This window comes from Eucyclogobius newberryi, unplaced genomic scaffold (assembly GCF_026437365.1).
Source record: "Eucyclogobius newberryi isolate DKJ021-1_F unplaced genomic scaffold, fEucNew1.0.hap1 SCAF_41, whole genome shotgun sequence".
In the NCBI taxonomy this organism is placed as follows: Eukaryota; Metazoa; Chordata; class Actinopteri; order Gobiiformes; family Gobiidae; genus Eucyclogobius; species Eucyclogobius newberryi.
In genome coordinates this window covers 28,226-55,386 of record NW_027316068.1, presented here as the reverse complement: position 1 = coordinate 55,386, position 27,161 = coordinate 28,226, and the positions used below count along the sequence as shown (strand labels likewise).

General features: G+C 42.1%; 11 non-coding genes across 11 annotated transcripts; all 11 read right to left on the bottom strand.

Moving 5' to 3' along the window:
- Positions 1–1,806: 1,806 nt before the first annotated feature.
- Positions 1,807–1,879, bottom strand: trnar-ccu (transfer RNA arginine (anticodon CCU)). The gene has a single exon. It is a non-coding gene; the product is annotated as a tRNA-Arg (tRNA).
- An 89-nt stretch (positions 1,880–1,968) lies between these two features.
- trnaa-ugc (transfer RNA alanine (anticodon UGC)) lies at positions 1,969–2,040 on the bottom strand. Its single transcript has one exon. It is a non-coding gene; the product is annotated as a tRNA-Ala (tRNA).
- Positions 2,041–3,869: 1,829 nt separating this feature from the next.
- On the bottom strand, positions 3,870–3,942 carry trnar-ccu (transfer RNA arginine (anticodon CCU)). The gene has a single exon. It is a non-coding gene; the product is annotated as a tRNA-Arg (tRNA).
- Positions 3,943–4,031: 89 nt separating this feature from the next.
- trnaa-ugc (transfer RNA alanine (anticodon UGC)) lies at positions 4,032–4,103 on the bottom strand. The gene has a single exon. It is a non-coding gene; the product is annotated as a tRNA-Ala (tRNA).
- Positions 4,104–5,932: 1,829 nt separating this feature from the next.
- trnar-ccu (transfer RNA arginine (anticodon CCU)) lies at positions 5,933–6,005 on the bottom strand. Its single transcript has one exon. It is a non-coding gene; the product is annotated as a tRNA-Arg (tRNA).
- An 89-nt stretch (positions 6,006–6,094) lies between these two features.
- On the bottom strand, positions 6,095–6,166 carry trnaa-ugc (transfer RNA alanine (anticodon UGC)). The gene has a single exon. It is a non-coding gene; the product is annotated as a tRNA-Ala (tRNA).
- Positions 6,167–7,995: 1,829 nt separating this feature from the next.
- On the bottom strand, positions 7,996–8,068 carry trnar-ccu (transfer RNA arginine (anticodon CCU)). Its single transcript has one exon. It is a non-coding gene; the product is annotated as a tRNA-Arg (tRNA).
- An 89-nt stretch (positions 8,069–8,157) lies between these two features.
- Positions 8,158–8,229, bottom strand: trnaa-ugc (transfer RNA alanine (anticodon UGC)). The gene has a single exon. It is a non-coding gene; the product is annotated as a tRNA-Ala (tRNA).
- A 5,202-nt stretch (positions 8,230–13,431) lies between these two features.
- Positions 13,432–13,504, bottom strand: trnar-ccu (transfer RNA arginine (anticodon CCU)). The gene has a single exon. It is a non-coding gene; the product is annotated as a tRNA-Arg (tRNA).
- An 89-nt stretch (positions 13,505–13,593) lies between these two features.
- trnaa-ugc (transfer RNA alanine (anticodon UGC)) lies at positions 13,594–13,665 on the bottom strand. The gene has a single exon. It is a non-coding gene; the product is annotated as a tRNA-Ala (tRNA).
- Positions 13,666–15,494: 1,829 nt separating this feature from the next.
- Positions 15,495–15,567, bottom strand: trnar-ccu (transfer RNA arginine (anticodon CCU)). The gene has a single exon. It is a non-coding gene; the product is annotated as a tRNA-Arg (tRNA).
- Between the last annotated feature and the right edge of the window lie 11,594 nt (positions 15,568–27,161).

The window sequence follows — 27,161 nt, the reverse complement described above, 5'->3', positions numbered from 1 at the left end:
CTGTATAGGATGGTCAAAAGCAATGTGCTACTAGATTCAAAGGTAATGTGGAAAGGGGAGCTTGCGCTGAAGATCGGCTTCCATCATCCAACACATTACTGACTGGCTTGATACATTCTGATTAAAATCCCCTTCAATGCAAGTAAAAATGTCCTATCAGAGCATGGCTTCAGTCCATTTACCTCTGGGTTATGGGCCCAGCACGCTTCCGCTGCGCCACTCAGCTGAATGCTTACAATGATGGGACTCGAAAGATAAAAATAAAAAAAATTGGACAACTGAGTAGTAGTAGTAGGTTTGAGATGGGCCGGTAATTATTTAGCACTGTGGCATCAAGACTGCTCTTCTTTAAGAGAGGCTTAATGACCGCAGTTTTAAGGCTCTTGGGAATATTCCAGATCCAAGCAACATGTTGACTTTTTGAGTGATTGGAGCCAACAGACTGCTCACCGTAGACTTTAAAAATCTAGTAGGCAATGCATAAAGGCAGCATGTAGTGGAACTCAGACTTGTGGTGATCTCTTGGACAGTTTTGTCAGCCAAAAATGCAAAATGGGTTAACTCCAGTTGTCTAGCTGGCTGCGTGCTTGTTATCTGCAAATAATGGTATTTCTAATGTTCTGAACTGAGTCTTGCAAAGAAGACTGGAAACTCATTGCACCTGGAGAAATACAGAAACCAACGCAATTACATTACCATATTTAACCCTCCATGAATTCTTGCAGGATTGCTTCAATGTTATCTGCAGACAGCATGTTTTATTAAGCATTGTAAGCTCAGGTTTGGCAAGACATACCCATACTGGAAGTTGGGAATGTCGACCAGGCTGCCTCGGTGAGAACTACAAATTCTAACCCCTAGACCATATGAGAAATTTAAAGATCAAGTGTAACAGATTGAATTGTAACATAAGCCTCATTGATGTTTGAGAGGTTAAGGAACAGTACATAGTTGGGTCACCAGCTTTTAAACAAGCATTTTTAATATCTAAATGTGCTTGGTTCTGCATGTAATGGAAAGAAGCACATATGTCGGGATTTGTATTTTGCTTTTGGTTCAGCCAAATAGAGCCACTTTGTGATTTTTAAAACAGTTTTTTTTTTTAAATGGGGTAAGAAGCACTATCAAGCAGCTCTGAGTTTGTGTTGTGCCCCTCCACATATTCTAGCCGAGTGTTCTAAGGAGTTAGATTTAAGTTCCAGTCCCTGTGAAGGGATGCTTTAAAGTACAACCGCTGCTACATTGCATGGAACAGCTAAAGGTTGATTACTACATATTGCATGCTGCATCCTAAATGGATGAGATTGTTCTATGCCTCTCTTGACACCCATCCAGTTTTATTTCACTTGTATCCACAGCGTGTCTTATTCATCCTGTGGATTCAAGTCTTCCAAAAGGCTGACCACTATGTTCCCATACCTGGAGTTGAACCCAGGCCAACTGGGTGGGCCACTTTGTCTCACCTTCCTGCAAGTAGTGTGGATGGATGGATGAAATAATATTGTTTGAATTATATAAGTGCTGCGAGGTTCAAAGGTAATGTAGGACTGGGAGTTTACTCTGAAGCTTGCGTTTGAGCATCTATCTCGCCATCAGATGAGAATAAACCTACTCAATACCATACTATCACTGCATTATAATATGACAAGGTGACAGTTCACAATGGATTTATTGAGTTTTTTAAGCTTGTGGATGCAATTTTGATTTTTGAATATCCATTAGCCAAAGAGTAGGAGATATCATTTATACTGCTCAAAGCCCAAAAACAACTTATGCATGTCACTGTAGCTGACAATGCTTTTCATACACCCCAGATGGGACTTGAACCGACAATCCCTGGCTTAGGAGGCCAGTGCCTTATCCATTAGGCCACTGGGGCTCCACTTTTGAAGATGTAACATATTTAAGCGAATTTATCTAAAAATTATCGCACGGCAATCTGGCAATTGCAAAGAAAATAGGATTGCCTGGAGATGCTGGGGATTGAACCCAGGACCTCATACATGCAAAGCATGCACTCTACCACTGAGCTACATCCCCTTGATTAAAAATGCCATAGCAGTCTGTATAGGATGGTCAAAAGCAATGTGCTACTAGATTCAAAGGTAATGTGGAAAGGGGAGCTTGCGCTGAAGATCGGCTTCCATCATCCAACACATTACTGACTGGCTTGATACATTCTGATTAAAATCCCCTTCAATGCAAGTAAAAATGTCCTATCAGAGCATGGCTTCAGTCCATTTACCTCTGGGTTATGGGCCCAGCACGCTTCCGCTGCGCCACTCAGCTGAATGCTTACAATGATGGGACTCGAAAGATAAAAATAAAAAAAATTGGACAACTGAGTAGTAGTAGTAGGTTTGAGATGGGCCGGTAATTATTTAGCACTGTGGCATCAAGACTGCTCTTCTTTAAGAGAGGCTTAATGACCGCAGTTTTAAGGCTCTTGGGAATATTCCAGATCCAAGCAACATGTTGACTTTTTGAGTGATTGGAGCCAACAGACTGCTCACCGTAGACTTTAAAAATCTAGTAGGCAATGCATAAAGGCAGCATGTAGTGGAACTCAGACTTGTGGTGATCTCTTGGACAGTTTTGTCAGCCAAAAATGCAAAATGGGTTAACTCCAGTTGTCTAGCTGGCTGCGTGCTTGTTATCTGCAAATAATGGTATTTCTAATGTTCTGAACTGAGTCTTGCAAAGAAGACTGGAAACTCATTGCACCTGGAGAAATACAGAAACCAACGCAATTACATTACCATATTTAACCCTCCATGAATTCTTGCAGGATTGCTTCAATGTTATCTGCAGACAGCATGTTTTATTAAGCATTGTAAGCTCAGGTTTGGCAAGACATACCCATACTGGAAGTTGGGAATGTCGACCAGGCTGCCTCGGTGAGAACTACAAATTCTAACCCCTAGACCATATGAGAAATTTAAAGATCAAGTGTAACAGATTGAATTGTAACATAAGCCTCATTGATGTTTGAGAGGTTAAGGAACAGTACATAGTTGGGTCACCAGCTTTTAAACAAGCATTTTTAATATCTAAATGTGCTTGGTTCTGCATGTAATGGAAAGAAGCACATATGTCGGGATTTGTATTTTGCTTTTGGTTCAGCCAAATAGAGCCACTTTGTGATTTTTAAAACAGTTTTTTTTTTTAAATGGGGTAAGAAGCACTATCAAGCAGCTCTGAGTTTGTGTTGTGCCCCTCCACATATTCTAGCCGAGTGTTCTAAGGAGTTAGATTTAAGTTCCAGTCCCTGTGAAGGGATGCTTTAAAGTACAACCGCTGCTACATTGCATGGAACAGCTAAAGGTTGATTACTACATATTGCATGCTGCATCCTAAATGGATGAGATTGTTCTATGCCTCTCTTGACACCCATCCAGTTTTATTTCACTTGTATCCACAGCGTGTCTTATTCATCCTGTGGATTCAAGTCTTCCAAAAGGCTGACCACTATGTTCCCATACCTGGAGTTGAACCCAGGCCAACTGGGTGGGCCACTTTGTCTCACCTTCCTGCAAGTAGTGTGGATGGATGGATGAAATAATATTGTTTGAATTATATAAGTGCTGCGAGGTTCAAAGGTAATGTAGGACTGGGAGTTTACTCTGAAGCTTGCGTTTGAGCATCTATCTCGCCATCAGATGAGAATAAACCTACTCAATACCATACTATCACTGCATTATAATATGACAAGGTGACAGTTCACAATGGATTTATTGAGTTTTTTAAGCTTGTGGATGCAATTTTGATTTTTGAATATCCATTAGCCAAAGAGTAGGAGATATCATTTATACTGCTCAAAGCCCAAAAACAACTTATGCATGTCACTGTAGCTGACAATGCTTTTCATACACCCCAGATGGGACTTGAACCCACAATCCCTGGCTTAGGAGGCCAGTGCCTTATCCATTAGGCCACTGGGGCTCCACTTTTGAAGATGTAACATATTTAAGCGAATTTATCTAAAAATTATCGCACGGCAATCTGGCAATTGCAAAGAAAATAGGATTGCCTGGAGATGCTGGGGATTGAACCCAGGACCTCATACATGCAAAGCATGCACTCTACCACTGAGCTACATCCCCTTGATTAAAAATGCCATAGCAGTCTGTATAGGATGGTCAAAAGCAATGTGCTACTAGATTCAAAGGTAATGTGGAAAGGGGAGCTTGCGCTGAAGATCGGCTTCCATCATCCAACACATTACTGACTGGCTTGATACATTCTGATTAAAATCCCCTTCAATGCAAGTAAAAATGTCCTATCAGAGCATGGCTTCAGTCCATTTACCTCTGGGTTATGGGCCCAGCACGCTTCCGCTGCGCCACTCAGCTGAATGCTTACAATGATGGGACTCGAAAGATAAAAATAAAAAAAATTGGACAACTGAGTAGTAGTAGTAGGTTTGAGATGGGCCGGTAATTATTTAGCACTGTGGCATCAAGACTGCTCTTCTTTAAGAGAGGCTTAATGACCGCAGTTTTAAGGCTCTTGGGAATATTCCAGATCCAAGCAACATGTTGACTTTTTGAGTGATTGGAGCCAACAGACTGCTCACCGTAGACTTTAAAAATCTAGTAGGCAATGCATAAAGGCAGCATGTAGTGGAACTCAGACTTGTGGTGATCTCTTGGACAGTTTTGTCAGCCAAAAATGCAAAATGGGTTAACTCCAGTTGTCTAGCTGGCTGCGTGCTTGTTATCTGCAAATAATGGTATTTCTAATGTTCTGAACTGAGTCTTGCAAAGAAGACTGGAAACTCATTGCACCTGGAGAAATACAGAAACCAACGCAATTACATTACCATATTTAACCCTCCATGAATTCTTGCAGGATTGCTTCAATGTTATCTGCAGACAGCATGTTTTATTAAGCATTGTAAGCTCAGGTTTGGCAAGACATACCCATACTGGAAGTTGGGAATGTCGACCAGGCTGCCTCGGTGAGAACTACAAATTCTAACCCCTAGACCATATGAGAAATTTAAAGATCAAGTGTAACAGATTGAATTGTAACATAAGCCTCATTGATGTTTGAGAGGTTAAGGAACAGTACATAGTTGGGTCACCAGCTTTTAAACAAGCATTTTTAATATCTAAATGTGCTTGGTTCTGCATGTAATGGAAAGAAGCACATATGTCGGGATTTGTATTTTGCTTTTGGTTCAGCCAAATAGAGCCACTTTGTGATTTTTAAAACAGTTTTTTTTTTTAAATGGGGTAAGAAGCACTATCAAGCAGCTCTGAGTTTGTGTTGTGCCCCTCCACATATTCTAGCCGAGTGTTCTAAGGAGTTAGATTTAAGTTCCAGTCCCTGTGAAGGGATGCTTTAAAGTACAACCGCTGCTACATTGCATGGAACAGCTAAAGGTTGATTACTACATATTGCATGCTGCATCCTAAATGGATGAGATTGTTCTATGCCTCTCTTGACACCCATCCAGTTTTATTTCACTTGTATCCACAGCGTGTCTTATTCATCCTGTGGATTCAAGTCTTCCAAAAGGCTGACCACTATGTTCCCATACCTGGAGTTGAACCCAGGCCAACTGGGTGGGCCACTTTGTCTCACCTTCCTGCAAGTAGTGTGGATGGATGGATGAAATAATATTGTTTGAATTATATAAGTGCTGCGAGGTTCAAAGGTAATGTAGGACTGGGAGTTTACTCTGAAGCTTGCGTTTGAGCATCTATCTCGCCATCAGATGAGAATAAACCTACTCAATACCATACTATCACTGCATTATAATATGACAAGGTGACAGTTCACAATGGATTTATTGAGTTTTTTAAGCTTGTGGATGCAATTTTGATTTTTGAATATCCATTAGCCAAAGAGTAGGAGATATCATTTATACTGCTCAAAGCCCAAAAACAACTTATGCATGTCACTGTTGCTGACAATGCTTTTCATACACCCCAGATGGGACTTGAACCCACAATCCCTGGCTTAGGAGGCCAGTGCCTTATCCATTAGGCCACTGGGGCTCCACTTTTGAAGATGTAACATATTTAAGCGAATTTATCTAAAAATTATCGCACGGCAATCTGGCAATTGCAAAGAAAATAGGATTGCCTGGAGATGCTGGGGATTGAACCCAGGACCTCATACATGCAAAGCATGCACTCTACCACTGAGCTACATCCCCTTGATTAAAAATGCCATAGCAGTCTGTATAGGATGGTCAAAAGCAATGTGCTACTAGATTCAAAGGTAATGTGGAAAGGGGAGCTTGCGCTGAAGATCGGCTTCCATCATCCAACACATTACTGACTGGCTTGATACATTCTGATTAAAATCCCCTTCAATGCAAGTAAAAATGTCCTATCAGAGCATGGCTTCAGTCCATTTACCTCTGGGTTATGGGCCCAGCACGCTTCCGCTGCGCCACTCAGCTGAATGCTTACAATGATGGGACTCGAAAGATAAAAATAAAAAAAATTGGACAACTGAGTAGTAGTAGTAGGTTTGAGATGGGCCGGTAATTATTTAGCACTGTGGCATCAAGACTGCTCTTCTTTAAGAGAGGCTTAATGACCGCAGTTTTAAGGCTCTTGGGAATATTCCAGATCCAAGCAACATGTTGACTTTTTGAGTGATTGGAGCCAACAGACTGCTCACCGTAGACTTTAAAAATCTAGTAGGCAATGCATAAAGGCAGCATGTAGTGGAACTCAGACTTGTGGTGATCTCTTGGACAGTTTTGTCAGCCAAAAATGCAAAATGGGTTAACTCCAGTTGTCTAGCTGGCTGCGTGCTTGTTATCTGCAAATAATGGTATTTCTAATGTTCTGAACTGAGTCTTGCAAAGAAGACTGGAAACTCATTGCACCTGGAGAAATACAGAAACCAACGCAATTACATTACCATATTTAACCCTCCATGAATTCTTGCAGGATTGCTTCAATGTTATCTGCAGACAGCATGTTTTATTAAGCATTGTAAGCTCAGGTTTGGCAAGACATACCCATACTGGAAGTTGGGAATGTCGACCAGGCTGCCTCGGTGAGAACTACAAATTCTAACCCCTAGACCATATGAGAAATTTAAAGATCAAGTGTAACAGATTGAATTGTAACATAAGCCTCATTGATGTTTGAGAGGTTAAGGAACAGTACATAGTTGGGTCACCAGCTTTTAAACAAGCATTTTTAATATCTAAATGTGCTTGGTTCTGCATGTAATGGAAAGAAGCACATATGTCGGGATTTGTATTTTGCTTTTGGTTCAGCCAAATAGAGCCACTTTGTGATTTTTAAAACAGTTTTTTTTTTTAAATGGGGTAAGAAGCACTATCAAGCAGCTCTGAGTTTGTGTTGTGCCCCTCCACATATTCTAGCCGAGTGTTCTAAGGAGTTAGATTTAAGTTCCAGTCCCTGTGAAGGGATGCTTTAAAGTACAACCGCTGCTACATTGCATGGAACAGCTAAAGGTTGATTACTACATATTGCATGCTGCATCCTAAATGGATGAGATTGTTCTATGCCTCTCTTGACACCCATCCAGTTTTATTTCACTTGTATCCACAGCGTGTCTTATTCATCCTGTGGATTCAAGTCTTCCAAAAGGCTGACCACTATGTTCCCATACCTGGAGTTGAACCCAGGCCAACTGGGTGGGCCACTTTGTCTCACCTTCCTGCAAGTAGTGTGGATGGATGGATGAAATAATATTGTTTGAATTATATAAGTGCTGCGAGGTTCAAAGGTAATGTAGGACTGGGAGTTTACTCTGAAGCTTGCGTTTGAGCATCTATCTCGCCATCAGATGAGAATAAACCTACTCAATACCATACTATCACTGCATTATAATATGACAAGGTGACAGTTCACAATGGATTTATTGAGTTTTTTAAGCTTGTGGATGCAATTTTGATTTTTGAATATCCATTAGCCAAAGAGTAGGAGATATCATTTATACTGCTCTAAGCCCAAAAACAACTTATGAATGTCACTGTAGCTGACAATGCTTTTCATACACCCCAGATGGGACTTGAACCCACAATCCCTGGCTTAGGAGGCCAGTGCCTTATCCATTAGGCCACTGGGGCTCCACTTTTGAAGATGTAACATATTTAAGCGAATTTATCTAAAAATTATCGCACGGCAATCTGGCAATTGCAAAGAAAATAGGATTGCCTGGAGATGCTGGGGATTGAACCCAGGACCTCATACATGCAAAGCATGCACTCTACCACTGAGCTACATCCCCTTGATTAAAAATGCCATAGCAGTCTGTATAGGATGGTCAAAAGCAATGTGCTACTAGATTCAAAGGTAATGTGGAAAGGGGAGCTTGCGCTGAAGATCGGCTTCCATCATCCAACACATTACTGACTGGCTTGATACATTCTGATTAAAATCCCCTTCAATGCAAGTAAAAATGTCCTAGCAGAGCATGGCTTCAGTCCATTTACCTCTGGGTTATGGGCCCAGCACGCTTCCGCTGCGCCACTCAGCTGAATGCTTACAATGATGGGACTCGAAAGATAAAAATAAAAAAAATTGGACAACTGAGTAGTAGTAGTAGGTTTGAGATGGGCCGGTAATTATTTAGCACTGTGGCATCAAGACTGCTCTTCTTTAAGAGAGGCTTAATGACCGCAGTTTTAAGGCTCTTGGGAATATTCCAGATCCAAGCAACATGTTGACTTTTTGAGTGATTGGAGCCAACAGACTGCTCACCATCGACTTTAAAAATCTAGTAGGCAATGCATAAAGGCAGCGTGTAGTGGAACTCAGACTTGTGGTGATCTCTTGGACAGTTTTGTCAGCCAAAAATGCAAAATGGGTTAACTCCAGTTGTCTAGCTGGCTGCGTGCTTGTTATCTGCAAATAATGGTATTTTTAATGTTCTGAACTGAGTCTTGCAAAGAAGACTGCAAACTCATTGCACCTGGAGAAATACAGAAACCATCAGACAAAGTAACATTTACCACACTGTAATTTGAAATGTTAACCCGCTTTGTCATTAGCAGGTCCAGAGTGTGCCCTTTGCCCTTGGTGGGGCCACTCAGGTGCTGAGTAAGACCAAAGCTTCTGAGGACAGCGCCAAGCTCTTTAGAAGAAGACAAGGTTGAGCGGGGCGTGAAGGAAGGAAGGAACAGTCACTCACGTACGGGAAACTCCTATCAAGCAGTGGCCAGCCTATAGCACACTGGGATTCTGTGGTAATTGAACCAAGTTTAGCAGTTCCTTTCATCAGTTAATAACACAAGCAGGCTTTCCTCTTTACCAATGTAGATAACAGGGGTTACAACAGTGACTCTGGTGGGTCTCGAACTCACAGCCTTTGAATGCCTTTGCAACTTTTGTCTGATTCCCCTTTTTCACAAAAGCAAAACAGTCATCCGAAAACGGTCTACATCAATCATTCCTTACCATCAAACTGAGAAACAAGGAGTGAAAAGAGTGCATTTACTCTGTTTATTCAGGGATACTGTTCAATCTATAATTGCAAAATAGCTCTTTCGGGTGATATGTTTTTCTGTACATGTAAACAACTGATTTGCTTGAAAGGCTATCATGAAAGCACTGCTGGGATTTACTAGACAGGCACTTTGACCAACTAAGCCACAGCGCCTCTAAAGTGTTACTCCAACCTGTTTCAGGTAGATATTCAGCAAACAATGTTACCCCGTGGATTTTGGCTGCGATAGCTCTTCCAAAATAGCTTCTCGTCCCTGGGTGGGCTCAAACCACCAACCTCCCGGTTAACAGTCGAGCACGCTGGCCAATTGCGCCACAGAGACATCCAGCCCAGTCGAAAAAATATTTGCGACTCGACAAGCCGCAACATCTTTTTTTTTTAAAGCGAGCCAGCAACATTCGAAAGTTCAGCCCCTGTCCAATCAACTGTGTTTAATGGAGAGCGAGGGCATCAATCTTTCTACCTTTGAGCTAAATCCCCTGTACCAATGTAGCTATAAAAAAAACTGGAAGTCTTTCAATCAATCGACTCTCGCCAATTTATTGCGCACTCAATATACTGCAGTTAATCTGGATATTGAGGAAAAATTGCAAGATAATGTTATTTGACATAATGCCGATGTATTTGCTTACTTTTTCAAGCACACTTGGCAATAAACCTCGTTCAGCAGTGCCTTTTATCAGATAGTAAAGCGCGCAGACGTTCCATTGTAAAAAACAAAAATGTTCTCTCACCATTGTAGAAAAAGCTTCAGTTGTAGTCATCTGGACTCAGTTTGAAAAAATAGACGTTTCGACTCTCATCCAAGAGTCATTGTCAATAAAAGAATTTAGATCGAGAACTCCGATATTAATACTGTTCTGTGGTAAGACCCGCCCATTGGGAGGAGCCTTCCTGAAGTAAGAAAGAGTTGTTTGTTTCAACAGAAACTCCCCCCCTATATCTACCGAGCTAGCCTATTCAGAATTTTAATGGGCTATTAGAATCCTCTTTGTCTTTGTAAGACCCTGGCTCAACCACCCTGAGTACCTGATTAGCATCTAAATGTCCTGTTCCTGGTCCTCTACCTTTCCAGGGGTTCAGTATCCCATTATAAATAACAGGAAGATTAAATCTTAGCCCTCCATTTCTGTTTAAAGAAGGTTTTTCTTTTTTAACAAAAATAGCTTCCTTGACTCCTCTTTCAAACCATCTTTTCTCCCTGCTTAAAACCTTCACCTCACCGTCTTCAAACGAGTGATTAGAGGCTTCAAGATGGAGATGCACGGCGCTCTGTGGTCCTGAACTTGTATTTCTTCTGTGCTGATAAAGCCTCTTGTGTAGAGGCTGTTTTGTCTCACCTATGTACCGTTCTTTACAGCTTTCTTCACTGCATTGGATCGAATAAACTACATTGCTCTGTTTTTGAGTCGGCAACTTGTCCTTAGGATGAACCAGTTTTTGTCTTAAAGTGTTTCCTGGTTTAAAATAAACAGGGACTTCGTGTTGTCTAAAAATTCTCTGCAGTTTTTCCGACAGGCCAGAGACATAAGGGATAGAAACACCCTTCCTTCTCTGTTCAGTTTCCCTTTTGTCCTGCTTCATGGTTCTCTTCACTCTGTTGAGAGCCCAAGTGGGGTAACCACAGGCTGAGAGGGCATTTCGGACATGTTTTTCCTCTTTCTTCTTGCCCTCTGAGCTCTCACCATTAGCGACTCTGGTGGGACTCAACCCACAACCTTTGAAAGCCCTTGCAACTAATGCCTAGAAGTCCAATGCGCTATCCATTGCGCCACAGAGCCCATACATCCTTGCGTGATGCTCATTTCCACAAACGCAAAACACGGTTTTCATCCAAAATGGGTCTACGTCAGTCATTCCTTGCCAACAAACTGAGAATCAAAAAGTGAAAAGAGTGCAGTTAATCTGTGTGTGCAGGGATACTTTTCCATCTCTTATTCCAATTTGTAACAGCAGCGCATTTTCTGTCATTGTAAATAATTTGCACGCCTGAATGGACAACTGTAACCCTCTCCATAGCCCGGTATACATTATATCTCAACAGGAACATCCATCTCCGTGACAATAAAACAGCAGAACCTTGGCCCATCTTCAAAGGACTCTTGGCCGCACACCTCCGACACCTCCACATGGCAGCAGAGCACCGGTTCATCACCCACCTCGTCCCCCACAACACCCTGATCCACCTTATATCCTCTGGAAACCTGGACATCATCTTCTGACCCCGGCATCACCCCCCCATCCACGGCATCACCCCCCATCACTGAAGAAAGTTTGAAGAATGATTGTGTGTTTGATTTTCTGTAATTTTTTGTCTCTTCTCCCCCTGCCCTTGTGTATCCCATTCCCTTGCACTTGTGTGTGATGTTTGTCTGTACAATTATGTAAATATATGTAAATACTTGTAAGATGTTTTTGATAATAAAAGATAAAAAAATTAAAATAATGGACAACTGAGTAGTAGTAGTAGGTTTGAGATGGGCCGGTAATTATTTAGCACTGTGGCATCAAGACTGCTCTTCTTTAAGAGAGGCTTAATGACCGCAGTTTTAAGGCTCTTGGGAATATTCCAGATCCAAGCAACATGTTGACTTTTTGAGTGATTGGAGTCAACAGACTGCTCACCGTAGACTTTAAAAATCTAGTAGGCAATGCATAAAGGCAGCATGTAGTGGAACTCAGACTTGTGGTGATCTCTTGGACAGTTTTGTCAGCCAAAAATGCAAAATGGGTTAACTCCAGTTGTCTAGCTGGCTGCGTGCTTGTTATCTGCAAAAAATGGTATTTTTAATGTTCTGAACTGAGTCTTGCAAAGAAGACTGCAAACTCATTGCACCTGGAGAAATACAGAAACCAACGCAATTACATTACCATATTTAACCCTCCATGAATTCTTGCAGGATTGCTTCAATGTTATCTGCAGACAGCATGTTTTATTAAGCATTGTAAGCTCAGGTTTGGCAAGACATACCCATACTGGAAGTTGGGAATGTCGACCAGGCTGCCTCGGCGAGAACTACAAATTCTAACCCCTAGACCATATGAGAAATTTAAAGATCAAGTGTAACAGATTGAATTGTAACATAAGCCTCATTGATGTTTGAGAGGTTAAGGAACAGTACATAGTTGGGTCACCAGCTTTTAAACAAGCATTTTTAATATCTAAATGTGCTTGGTTCTGCATGTAATGGAAAGAAGCACATATGTCGGGATTTGTATTTTGCTTTTGGTTCAGCCAAATAGAGCCACTTTGTGATTTTTAAAACAGTTTTTTTTTTTTTTAAATGGGGTAAGAAGCACTATCAAGCAGCTCTGAGTTTGTGTTGTGCCCCTCCACATATTCTAGCCGAGTGTTCTAAGGAGTTAGATTTAAGTTCCAGTCCCTGTGAAGGGATGCTTTAAAGTACAACCGCTGCTACATTGCATGGAACAGCTAAAGGTTGATTACTACATATTGCATGCTGCATCCTAAATGGATGAGATTTTTCTATGCCTCTCTTGACACCCATCCAGTTTCATTTCACTTGTATCCACAGCGTGTCTTATTCATCCTGTGGATTCAAGTCTTCCAAAAGGCTGACCACTATGTTCCCATACCTGGAGTTGAACCCAGGCCAACTGGGTGGGCCACTTTGTCTCACCTTCCTGCAAGTAGTGTGGATGGATGGATGAAATAATATTGTTTGAATTATATAAGTGCTGCGAGGTTCAAAGGTAATGTAGGACTGGGAGTTTACTCTGAAGCTTGCGTTTGAGCATCTATCTCGCCATCAGATGAGAATAAACCTACTCAATACCATACTATCACTGCATTATAATATGACAAGGTGACAGTTCACAATGGATTTATTGAGTTTTTTAAGCTTGTGGATGCAATTTTGATTTTTGAATATCCATTAGCCAAAGAGTAGGAGATATCATTTATACTGCTCTAAGCCCAAAAACAACTTATGAATGTCACTGTAGCTGACAATGCTTTTCATACACCCCAGATGGGACTTGAACCCACAATCCCTGGCTTAGGAGGCCAGTGCCTTATCCATTAGGCCACTGGGGCTCCCCTTTTGAAGATGTAACATATTTAAGCGAAGTTCTCTAAAAATTATCGCACTGCAATCTGGCAATTGCAAAGAAAATAGGATTGCCTGGAGATGCTGGGGATTGTACCCAGGACCTCATATATGCAAAGCATGCACTCTACCACTGAGCTACATCCCCTTGATTAAAAAGGCCATAGCAGTCTGTATAGGATGGTCAAAAGCAATGTGCTACTAGATTCAAAGGTAATGTGGAAAGGGGAGATTGCGCTGAAGATCGGCTTCCATCATCCAACACATTACTGACTGGCTTGATACATTCTGATTAAAATCCCCTTCAATGCAAGTAAAAATGTCCTATCAGAGCATGGCTTCAGTCCATTTACCTCTGGGTTATGGGCCCAGCACGCTTCCGCTGCGCCACTCAGCTGAATGCTTACAATGATGGGACTCGAAAGATAAAAATAAAAAAAATTGGACAACTGAGTAGTAGTAGTAGGTTTGAGATGGGCCGGTAATTATTTAGCACTGTGGCATCAAGACTGCTCTTCTTTAAGAGAGGCTTAATGACCGCAGTTTTAAGGCTCTTGGGAATATTCCAGATCCAAGCAACATGTTGACTTTTTGAGTGATTGGAGCCAACAGACTGCTCACCGTAGACTTTAAAAATCTAGTAGGCAATGCATAAAGGCAGCATGTAGTGGAACTCAGACTTGTGGTGATCTCTTGGACAGTTTTGTCAGCCAAAAATGCAAAATGGGTTAACTCCAGTTGTCTAGCTGGCTGCGTGCTTGTTATCTGCAAATAATGGTATTTCTAATGTTCTGAACTGAGTCTTGCAAAGAAGACTGGAAACTCATTGCACCTGGAGAAATACAGAAACCAACGCAATTACATTACCATATTTAACCCTCCATGAATTCTTGCAGGATTGCTTCAATGTTATCTGCAGACAGCATGTTTTATTAAGCATTGTAAGCTCAGGTTTGGCAAGACATACCCATACTGGAAGTTGGGAATGTCGACCAGGCTGCCTCGGTGAGAACTACAAATTCTAACCCCTAGACCATATGAGAAATTTAAAGATCAAGTGTAACAGATTGAATTGTAACATAAGCCTCATTGATGTTTGAGAGGTTAAGGAACAGTACATAGTTGGGTCACCAGCTTTTAAACAAGCATTTTTAATATCTAAATGTGCTTGGTTCTGCATGTAATGGAAAGAAGCACATATGTCGGGATTTGTATTTTGCTTTTGGTTCAGCCAAATAGAGCCACTTTGTGATTTTTAAAACAGTTTTTTTTTTTAAATGGGGTAAGAAGCACTATCAAGCAGCTCTGAGTTTGTGTTGTGCCCCTCCACATATTCTAGCCGAGTGTTCTAAGGAGTTAGATTTAAGTTCCAGTCCCTGTGAAGGGATGCTTTAAAGTACAACCGCTGCTACATTGCATGGAACAGCTAAAGGTTGATTACTACATATTGCATGCTGCATCCTAAATGGATGAGATTGTTCTATGCCTCTCTTGACACCCATCCAGTTTTATTTCACTTGTATCCACAGCGTGTCTTATTCATCCTGTGGATTCAAGTCTTCCAAAAGGCTGACCACTATGTTCCCATACCTGGAGTTGAACCCAGGCCAACTGGGTGGGCCACTTTGTCTCACCTTCCTGCAAGTAGTGTGGATGGATGGATGAAATAATATTGTTTGAATTATATAAGTGCTGCGAGGTTCAAAGGTAATGTAGGACTGGGAGTTTACTCTGAAGCTTGCGTTTGAGCATCTATCTCGCCATCAGATGAGAATAAACCTACTCAATACCATACTATCACTGCATTATAATATGACAAGGTGACAGTTCACAATGGATTTATTGTGTTTTTTAAGCTTGTGGATGCAATTTTGATTTTTGAATATCCATTAGCCAAAGAGTAGGAGATATCATTTATACTGCTCAAAGCCCAAAAACAACTTATGAATGTCACTGTAGCTGACAATGCTTTTCATACACCCCAGATGGGACTTGAACCCACAATCCCTGGCTTAGGAGGCCAGTGCCTTATCCATTAGGCCACTGGGGCTCCACTTTTGAAGATGTAACATATTTAAGCGAATTTATCTAAAAATTATCGCACGGCAATCTGGCAATTGCAAAGAAAATAGGATTGCCTGGAGATGCTGCGCTGAAGATCGGCTTCCATCATCCAACACATTACTGACTGGCTTGATACATTCTGATTAAAATCCCCTTCAATGCAAGTAAAAATGTCCTATCAGAGCATGGCTTCAGTCCATTTACCTCTGGGTTATGGGCCCAGCACGCTTCCGCTGCGCCACTCAGCTGAATGCTTACAATGATGGGACTCGAAAGATAAAAATAAAAAAATTGGACAACTGAGTAGTAGTAGTAGGTTTGAGATGGGCCGGTAATTATTTAGCACTGTGGCATCAAGACTGCTCTTCTTTAAGAGAGGCTTAATGACCGCAGTTTTAAGGCTCTTGGGAATATTCCAGATCCAAGCAACATGTTGACTTTTTGAGTGATTGGAGCCAACAGACTGCTCACCATCGACTTTAAAAATCTAGTAGGCAATGCATAAAGGCAGCGTGTAGTGGAACTCAGACTTGTGGTGATCTCTTGGACAGTTTTGTCAGCCAAAAATGCAAAATGGGTTAACTCCAGTTGTCTAGCTGGCTGCGTGCTTGTTATCTGCAAATAATGGTATTTTTAATGTTCTGAACTGAGTCTTGCAAAGAAGACTGCAAACTCATTGCACCTGGAGAAATACAGAAACCATCAGACAAAGTAACATTTACCACACTGTAATTTGAAATGTTAACCCGCTTTGTCATTAGCAGGTCCAGAGTGTGCCCTTTGCCCTTGGTGGGGCCACTCAGGTGCTGAGTAAGACCAAAGCTTCTGAGGACAGCGCCAAGCTCTTTAGAAGAAGACAAGGTTGAGCGGGGCGTGAAGGAAGGAAGGAACAGTCACTCACGTACGGGAAACTCCTATCAAGCAGTGGCCAGCCTATAGCACACTGGGATTCTGTGGTAATTGAACCAAGTTTAGCAGTTCCTTTCATCAGTTAATAACACAAGCAGGCTTTCCTCTTTACCAATGTAGATAACAGGGGTTACAACAGTGACTCTGGTGGGTCTCGAACTCACAGCCTTTGAATGCCTTTGCAACTTTTGTCTGATTCCCCTTTTTCACAAAAGCAAAACAGTCATCCGAAAACGGTCTACATCAATCATTCCTTACCATCAAACTGAGAAACAAGGAGTGAAAAGAGTGCATTTACTCTGTTTATTCAGGGATACTGTTCAATCTATAATTGCAAAATAGCTCTTTCGGGTGATATGTTTTTCTGTACATATAAACAACTGATTTGCTTGAAAGGCTATCATGAAAGCACTGCTGGGATTTACTAGACAGGCACTTTGACCAACTAAGCCACAGCGCCTCTAAAGTGTTACTCCAACCTGTTTCAGGTAGATATTCAGCAAACAATGTTACCCCGTGGATTTTGGCTGCGATAGCTCTTCCAAAATAGCTTCTCGTCCCTGGGTGGGCTCAAACCACCAACCTCCCGGTTAACAGCCGAGCGCGCTGGCCAATTGCGCCACAGAGACATCCAGCCCAGTCGACAAAATATTTGCGACTCGACAAGCCGCAACATCTTTTTTTTTTTAAAGCGAGCCAGCAACATTCGAAAGTTCAGCCCCTGTCCAATCAACTGTGTTTAATGGAGAGCGAGGGCATCAATCTTTCTACCTTTGAGCTAAATCCCCTGTACCAATGTAGCTATAAAAAAAACTGGAAGTCTTTCAATCAATCGACTCTCGCCAATTTATTGCGCACTCAATATACTGCAGTTAATCTGGATATTGAGGAAAAATTGCAAGATAATGTTATTTGACATGATGCCGATGTATTTGCTTACTTTTTCAAGCACACTTGGCAATAAACCTTGTTCAGCAGTGCCTTTTATGAGATAGTAAAGCGCGCAGACGTTCCATTGTAAAAAACAAAAATGTTCTCTCACCATTAGCGACTCTGGTGGGACTCCAACCCACAACCTTTGAAAGCCCTTGCAACTAATGCCTACAAGTCCAATGCGTTATCCATTGCGCCACAGAGCCCATACATCCTTGCGTGATGCTCATTTCCACAAACGCAAAACACGGTTTTCATCCAAAATGGGTCTACGTCAGTCATTCCTTGCCAACAAACTGAGAATCAAAAAGTGAAAAGAGTGCAGTTAATCCGTGTGTGCAGGGATACTTTTCCATCTCTTATTCCAATTTGTAACAGCAGCGCATTTTCTGTCATTGTAAATAATTTGCACGCCTGAATGGACAACTGTAACCCTCTCCATAGCCCGGTATACATTATATCTCAACAGGAACATCCATCTCCGTGACAATAAAACAGCAGAACCTTGGCCCATCTTCAAAGGACTCTTAGCTGCTGTGGATATTGATCAAATTATTGTCATGTCTGTGTCCTGTTTATCATGAGTCACGACGATCTTACGGCATATGGGTCACGATCAACTTTCTGTGTATTTTCTGATTATCCGTGGACTAGTCTAAACAATCTTAAAGCGGACGTCATATCAACGTCAGGCCATTTTATCAGACCCAAGCAACAGCTATATAAAACACAGCTAATTCTTGTGACGGGTCGAATCTCAGCTGCAAGACGAACAACACGCTACTGTTTTGCCTGTTTTTCCATGTTTCCATCAAATAAAGAACTTGAGAACGATCCTCGCCTCCCGCAGTCTGTATAGACTAAACTTCGAAACCGCACACCTCCGACACCTCCACATGGCAGCAGAGCACCGGTTCATCACCCACCTCGTCCCCCACAACACCCTGATCCACCTTATACCCTCTGGAAACCTGGACATCATCTTCTGACCCCGGCATCACCCCCCCATCCACGGCATCACCCCCCATCACTGAAGAAAGTTTGAAGAATGATTGTATGTTTGATTTTCTGTAATTTTTTGTCTCTTCTCCCCCTGCCCTTGTGTATCCCATTCCCTTGCACTTGTGTGTGATGTTTGTCTGTACAATTATGTAAATATATGTAAATACTTGTAAGATGTTTTTGATAATAAAAGATAAAAAAAATAAAATAATGGACAACTGAGTAGTAGTAGTAGGTTTGATATGGGCCGGTAATTATTTAGCACTGTGGCATCAAGACTGCTCTTCTTTAAGAGAGGCTTAATGACCGCAGTTTTAAGGCTCTTGGGAATATTCCAGATCCAAGCGACATGTTGACTTTTTGAGTGATTGGAGCCAACAGACTGCTCACCGTAGACTTTAAAAATCTGGTAGACAATGCATAAAGGCAGCATGTAGTGGAACTCAGACTTGTGGTGATCTCTTGGACAGTTTTGTCAGCCAAAAATGCAAAATGGGTTAACTCCAGTTGTCTAGCTGGCTGCGTGCTTGTTATCTGCAAATAATGGTATTTTTAATGTTCTGAACTGAGTCTTGCAAAGAAGACTGCAAACTCATTGCACCTGGAGAAATACAGAAACCATCAGACAAAGTAACATTTACCACACTGTAATTTGAAATGTTAACCCGCTTTGTCATTAGCAGGTCCAGAGTGTGCCCTTTGCCCTTGGTGGGGCCACTCAGGTGCGGAGTAAGACCAAAGCTTCTGAGGACAGCGCCAAGCTCTTTAGAAGAAGACGAGGTTGAGCGGGGCGTGAAGGAAGGAAGGAACAGTCACTCACGTACGGGAAACTCCTACCAAGCAGTGGCCAGCCTATAGCACACTGGGATTCTGTGGTAATTGAACCAAGTTTAGCAGTTCCTTTCATCAGTTAATAACACAAGCAGGCTTTTCTATTTACCAATGTAGATAACAGGGGTTACAACAGTGACTCTGGTGGGTCTCGAACTCACAGCCTTTGAATGCCTTTGCAACTTTTGTCTGATTCCCCTTTTTCACAAAAGAAAACAGTCATCCGAAAACGGTCTACATCAATCATTCCTTACCATCAAACTGAGAAACAAGGACAAACAACAAAGAGTGCATTTACTCTGTTTATTCAGGGATACTGTTCAATCTATAATTGCAAAATAGCTCTTTCAGGTGATATGTTTTTCTGTACATGTAAACAACTGATTTGCTTGAAAGGCTATCATGAAGGCACTGCTGGGATTTACTAGACAGGCACTTTGACCAACTAAGCCACAGCGCCTCTAAAATGTTACTCCAACCTGTTTCAGGTAGATATTCAGCAAACAATGTTACCTCGTGGATTTTGCCTGCGATAGCTCTTCCAAAATAGCTTGTCGTCCCTGGGTGGGCTCGAACCACCAACCTCCCGATTAACAGCCGAGCGCGCTGGCCAATTGCGCCACAGAGACATCCAGCCCAGTCGAAAAAATATTTGCGACTCGACAAGCCGCAACATCTTTTTTTTTTTTAAAGCGAGCCAGCAACATTCGAAAGTTCAGCCCCTGTCCAATCAACTGTGTTTAATGGAGAGCGAGGGCATCAATCTTTCTACCTTTGAGCTAAATCCCCTGTACCAATGTAGCTATAAAAAAAACTGGAAGTCTTTCAATCAATCGACTCTCGCCAATTTATTGCGCACTCAATATACTGCAGTTAATCTGGATATTGAGGAAAAATTGCAAGATAATGTTATTTGACATAATGCCGATGTATTTGCTTACTTTTTCAAGCACACTTGGCAATAAACCTCGTTCAGCAGTGCCTTTTATCAGATAGTAAAGCGCGCAGACGTTCCATTGTAAAAAACAAAAATGTTCTCTCACCATTAGCGACTCTAGTGGGACTCAACCCACAACCTTTGAAAGCCCTTGCAACTAATGCCTAGAAGTCCAATGCGCTATCCATTGCGCCACAGAGCCCATACATCCTTGCGTGATGCTCATTTCCACAAACGCAAAACACGGTTTTCATCCAAAATGGGTCTACGTCAGTCATTCCTTGCCAACAAACTGAGAATCAAAAAGTGAAAAGAGTGCAGTTAATCTGTGTGTGCAGGGATACTTTTCCATCTCTTATTCCAATTTGTAACAGCAGCGCATTTTCTGTCATTGTAAATAATTTGCACGCCTGAATGGACAACTGTAACCCTCTCCATAGCCCAGTATACATTATATCTCAACAGGAACATCCATCTCCGTGACAATAAAACAGCAGAACCTTGGCCCATCTTCAAAGGACTCTTGGCCGCACACCTCCGAGACCTCCACATGGCAGCAGAGCACCGGTTCATCACCCACCTCGTCCCCCACAACACCCTGATCCACCTTATACCCTCTGGAAACCTGGACATCATCTTCTGACCCCGGCATCACCCCCCCATCCACGGCATCACCCCCCATCACTGAAGAAAGTTTGAAGAATGATTGTGTGTTTGATTTTCTGTAATTTTTTGTCTCTTCTCCCCCTGCCCTTGTGTATCCCATTCCCTTGCACTTGTGTGTGATGTTTGTCTGTACAATTATGTAAATATATGTAAATACTTGTAAGATGTTTTTGATAATAAAAGATAAAAAAAATAAAATAATGGACAACTGAGTAGTAGTAGTAGGTTTGAGATGGGCCGGTAATTATTTAGCACTGTGGCATCAAGACTGCTCTTCTTTAAGAGAGGCTTAATGACCGCAGTTTTAAGGCTCTTGGGAATATTCCAGATCCAAGCGACATGTTGACTTTTTGAGTGATTGGAGCCAACAGACTGCTCACCGTAGACTTTAAAAATCTGGTAGACAATGCATAAAGGCAGCATGTAGTGGAACTCAGACTTGTGGTGATCTCTTGGACAGTTTTGTCAGCCAAAAATGCAAAATGGGTTAACTCCAGTTGTCTAGCTGGCTGCGTGCTTGTTATCTGCAAATAATGGTATTTTTAATGTTCTGAACTGAGTCTTGCAAAGAAGACTGCAAACTCATTGCACCTGGAGAAATACAGAAACCATCAGACAAAGTAACATTTACCACACTGTAATTTGAAATGTTAACCCGCTTTGTCATTAGCAGGTCCAGAGTGTGCCCTTTGCCCTTGGTGGGGCCACTCAGGTGCGGAGTAAGACCAAAGCTTCTGAGGACAGCGCCAAGCTCTTTAGAAGAAGACGAGGTTGAGCGGGGCGTGAAGGAAGGAAGGAACAGTCACTCACGTACGGGAAACTCCTACCAAGCAGTGGCCAGCCTATAGCACACTGGGATTCTGTGGTAATTGAACCAAGTTTAGCAGTTCCTTTCATCAGTTAATAACACAAGCAGGCTTTCCTATTTACCAATGTAGATAACAGGGGTTACAACAGTGACTCTGGTGGGTCTCGAACTCACAGCCTTTGAATGCCTTTGCAACTTTTGTCTGATTCCCCTTTTTCACAAAAGAAAACAGTCATCCGAAAACAGTCTACATCAATCATTCCTTACCATCAAACTGAGAAACGAGGAGTGAAAAGAGTGCATTTACTCTGTTTATTCAGGGATACTGTTCAATCTATAATTGCAAAATAGCTCTTTCGGGTGATATGTTTTTCTGTACATGTAAACAACTGATTTGCTTGAAAGGCTATCATGAAAGCACTGCTGGGATTTACTAGACAGGCACTTTGACCAACTAAGCCACAGCGCCTCTAAAATGTTACTCCAACCTGTTTCAGGTAGATATTCAGCAAACAATGTTACCTCGTGGATTTTGCCTGCGATAGCTCTTCCAAAATAGCTTGTCGTCCCTGGGTGGGCTCGAACCACCAACCTCCCGGTTAACAGCCGAGCCCGCTGGCCAATTGCGCCACAGAGACATACAGCCCGGTCGAAAAAATATTTGCGACTCGACAAGCCGCAACATCTTTTTTTTTTTAAAGCGAGCCAGCAACATTCGAAAGTTCAGCCCCTGTCCAATCAACTGTGTTTAATGGAGAGCGAGGGCATCAATCTTTCTACCTTTGAGCTAAATCCCCTGTACCAATGTAGCTATAAAAAAAACTGGAAGTCTTTCAATCAATCGACTCTCGCCAATTTATTGCGCACTCAATATACTGCAGTTAATCTGGATATTGAGGAAAAATTGCAAGATAATGTTATTTGACATGATGCAGATGTATTTGCTTACTTTTTCAAGCACACTTGGCAATAAACCTTGTTCAGCAGTGCCTTTTATGAGATAGTAAAGCGCGCAGACGTTCCATTGTAAAAAACAAAAATGTTCTCTCACCATTAGCGACTCTGGTGGGACTTCAACCCACAACCTTTGAAAGCCCTTGCAACTAATGCCTACAAGTCCAATGCGTTATCCATTGCGCCACAGAGCCCATACATCCTTGCGTGATGCTCATTTCCACAAACGCAAAACACGGTTTTCATCCAAAATGGGTCTACGTCAGTCATTCCTTGCCAACAAACTGAGAATCAAAAAGTGAAAAGAGTGCAGTTAATCCGTGTGTGCAGGGATACTTTTCCATCTCTTATTCCAATTTGTAACAGCAGCGCATTTTCTGTCATTGTAAATAATTTGCACGCCTGAATGGACAACTGTAACCCTCTCCATAGCCCGGTATACATTATATCTCAACAGGAACATCCATCTCCGTGACAATAAAACAGCAGAACCTTGGCCCATCTTCAAAGGACTCTTGGCCGCACACCTCCGACACCTCCACATGGCAGCAGAGCACCGGTTCATCACCCACCTCGTCCCCCACAACACCCTGATCCACCTTATACCCTCTGGAAACCTGGACATCATCTTCTGACCCCGGCATCACCCCCCCATCCACGGCATCACCCCCCATCACTGAAGAAAGTTTGAAGAATGATTGTGTGTTTGATTTTCTGTAATTTTTTGTCTCTTCTCCCCCTGCCCTTGTGTATCCCATTCCCTTGCACTTGTGTGTGATGTTTGTCTGTACAATTATGTAAATATATGTAAATATTTGTAAGATGTTTTTGATAATAAAAGATAAAAAAAATAAAATAATGGACAACTGAGTAGTAGTAGTAGGTTTGAGATGGGCCGGTAATTATTTAGCACTGTGGCATCAAGACTGCTCTTCTTTAAGAGAGGCTTAATGACCGCAGTTTTAAGGCTCTTGGGAATATTCCAGATCCAAGCGACATGTTGACTTTTTGAGTGATTGGAGCCAACAGACTGCTCACCGTAGACTTTAAAAATCTAGTAGGCAATGCATAAAGGCAGCATGTAGTGGAACTCAGACTTGTGGCGATCTCTTGGACAGTTTTGTCAGCCAAAAATGCAAAATGGGTTAACTCCAGTTGTCTAGCTGGCTGCGTGCTTGTTATCTGCAAATAATGGTATTTTTAATGTTCTGAACTGAGTCTTGCAAAGAAGACTGCAAACTCATTGCACCTGGAGAAATACAGAAACCATCAGACAAAATAACATTTACCACACTGTAATTTGAAATGTTAACCCGCTTTGTCATTAGCAGGTCCAGAGTGTGCCCTTTGCCCTTGGTGGGGCCACTCAGGTGCGGAGTAAGACCAAAGCTTCTGAGGACAGCGCCAAGCTCTTTAGAAGAAGACGAGGTTGAGCGGGGCGTGAAGGAAGGAAGGAACAGTCACTCACGTACGGGAAACTCCTACCAAGCAGTGGCCAGCATATAGCACACTGAGATTCTGTGGTAATTGAACCAAGTTTAGCAGTTCCTTTCATCAGTTAATAACACAAGCAGGCTTTCCTATTTACCAATGTAGATAACAGGGGTTACAACAGTGACTCTGGTGGGTCTCGAACTCACAGCCTTTGAATGCCTTTGCAACTTTTGTCTGATTCCCCTTTTTCACAAAAGAAAACAGTCATCCGAAAACAGTCTACATCAATCATTCCTTACCATCAAACTGAGAAACAAGGACAAACAACAAAGAGTGCATTTACTCTGTTTATTCAGGGATACTGTTCAATCTATAATTGCAAAATAGCTCTTTCAGGTGACATGTTTTTCTGTACATGTAAACAACTGATTTGCTTGAAAGGCTATCATGAAGGCACTGCTGGGATTTACTAGACAGGCACTTTGACCAACTAAGCCACAGCGCCTCTAAAATGTTACTCCAACCTGTTTCAGGTAGATATTCAGCAAACAATGTTACCTCATGGATTTTGCCTGCGATAGCTCTTCCAAAATAGCTTGTCGCCCCTGGGTGGGCTCGAACCACCAACCTCCCTGTTAACAGCCAAGCGCGCTGGCCAATTGCACCACAGAGACATCCAGCCCAGTCAATAAAATATTTGCGACTCGACAAGCCGCAACATCTTTTTTTTTTGAAAGCGAGCCAGCAACATTTGAAAGTTCAGCCCCTGTCCAATCAATGTTGTTTAATGGAGAGCGAGGGCATCAATCTTTCTACCGTTGAGCTAAATCCCCTGTACCAATGTAGCTATAAAAAAAACTGGAAGTCTTTCAATCAATCGACTCTCGCCAATTTATTGCGCACTCAATATACTGCAGTTAATCTGGATATTGAGGAAAAATTGCAAGATAATGTTATTTGACATAATGCCGATGTATTTGCTTACTTTTTCAAGCACACTTGGCAATAAACCTTGTTCAGCAGTGCCTTTTATCAGATAGTAAAGCGCGCAGACGTTCCATTGTAAAAAACAAAAATGTTCTCTCACCATTGTAGAAAAAGCTTCAGTTGTAGTCATCTGGACTCAGTTTGAAAAAATAGACGTTTCGACTCTCATCCAAGAGTCATTGTCAATAAAAGAATTTAAATCGAGAACTCCGATATTAATACTGTTCTGTGGTAAGACCCGCCCATTGGGAGGAGCCTTCCTGAAGTAAGAAAGAGTTGTTTGTTTCAACAGAAACTCCCCCCCTGTATCTACCGAGCTAGCCTATTCAGAATTTTAATGGGCTATTAGAATCCTCTTTGTCTTTGTGAGACCCTGGCTCAACCACCCTGAGTACCTGATTAGCATCTAAATGTCCTGGTCCTGGTCCTCTACCTTTCCAGGGGTTCAGTATCCCATTATAAATAACAGGAAGATTAAATCTTAGCCCTCCATTTCTGTTTAAAGAAGGTTTTTCTTTTTTAACAAAAATAGCTTCCTTGACTCCTCTTTCAAACCATCTTTTCTCCCTGCTTAAAACCTTCACCTCACCGTCTTCAAACGAGTGATTAGAGGCTTCAAGATGGAGATGCACGGCGCTCTGTGGTCCTGAACTTGTATTTCTTCTGTGCTGATAAAGCCTCTTGTGTAGAGGCTGTTTTGTCTCACTTATGCACCGTTCTTTACAGCTTTCTTCACTGCATTGGATCGAATAAACTACATTGCTCTGTTTTTGAGTCGGCAACTTGTCCTTAGGATGAACCAGTTTTTGTCTTAAAGTGTTTCCTGGTTTAAAATAAACAGGGACTTCGTGTTGTCTAAAAATTCTCTGCAGTTTTTCCGACAGGCCAGAGACATAAGGGATAGAAACACCCTTCCTTCTCTGTTCAGTTTCCCTTTTGTCCTGCTTCATGGTTCTCTTCACTCTGTTGAGAGCCCAAGTGGGGTAACCACAGGCTGAGAGGGCATTTCGGACATGTTTTTACTCTTTCTTCTTGCCCTCTGAGCTCTCACCATTAGCGACTCTGGTGGGACTCAACCCACAACCTTTGAAAGCCCTTGCAACTAATGCCTAGAAGTCCAATGCGCTATCCATTGCGCCACAGAGCCCATACATCCTTGCGTGATGCTCATTTCCACAAACGCAAAACACGGTTTTCATCCAAAATGGGTCTACGTCAGTCATTCCTTGCCAACAAACTGAGAATCAAAAAGTGAAAAGAGTGCAGTTAATCTGTGTGTGCAGGGATACTTTTCCATCTCTTATTCCAATTTGTAACAGCAGCGCATTTTCTGTCATTGTAAATAATTTGCACGCCTGAATGGTCAACTGTAACCCTCTCCATAGCCCAGTATACATTATATCTCAACAGGAACATCCATCTCCGTGACAATAAAACAGCAGAACCTTGGCCCATCTTCAAAGGACTCTTGGCCGCACACCTCCGAGACCTCCACATGGCAGCAGAGCACCGGTTCATCACCCACCTCGTCCCCCACAACACCCTGATCCACCTTATACCCTCTGGAAACCTGGACATCATCTTCTGACCCCGGCATCACCCCCCCATCCACGGCATCACCCCCCATCACTGAAGAAAGTTTGAAGAATGATTGTGTGTTTGATTTTCTGTAATTTTTTGTCTCTTCTCCCCCTGCCCTTGTGTATCCCATTCCCTTGCACTTGTGTGTGATGTTTGTCTGTACAATTATGTAAATATATGTAAATACTTGTAAGATGTTTTTGATAATAAAAGATAAAAAAAATAAAATAATGGACAACTGAGTAGTAGTAGTAGGTTTGAGATGGGCCGGTAATTATTTAGCACTGTGGCATCAAGACTGCTCTTCTTTAAGAGAGGCTTAATGACCGCAGTTTTAAGGCTCTTGGGAATATTCCAGATCCAAGCGACATGTTGACTTTTTGAGTGATTGGAGCCAACAGACTGCTCACCGTAGACTTTAAAAATCTGGTAGACAATGCATAAAGGCAGCATGTAGTGGAACTCAGACTTGTGGCGATCTCTTGGACAGTTTTGTCAGCCAAAAATGCAAAATGGGTTAACTCCAGTTGTCTAGCTG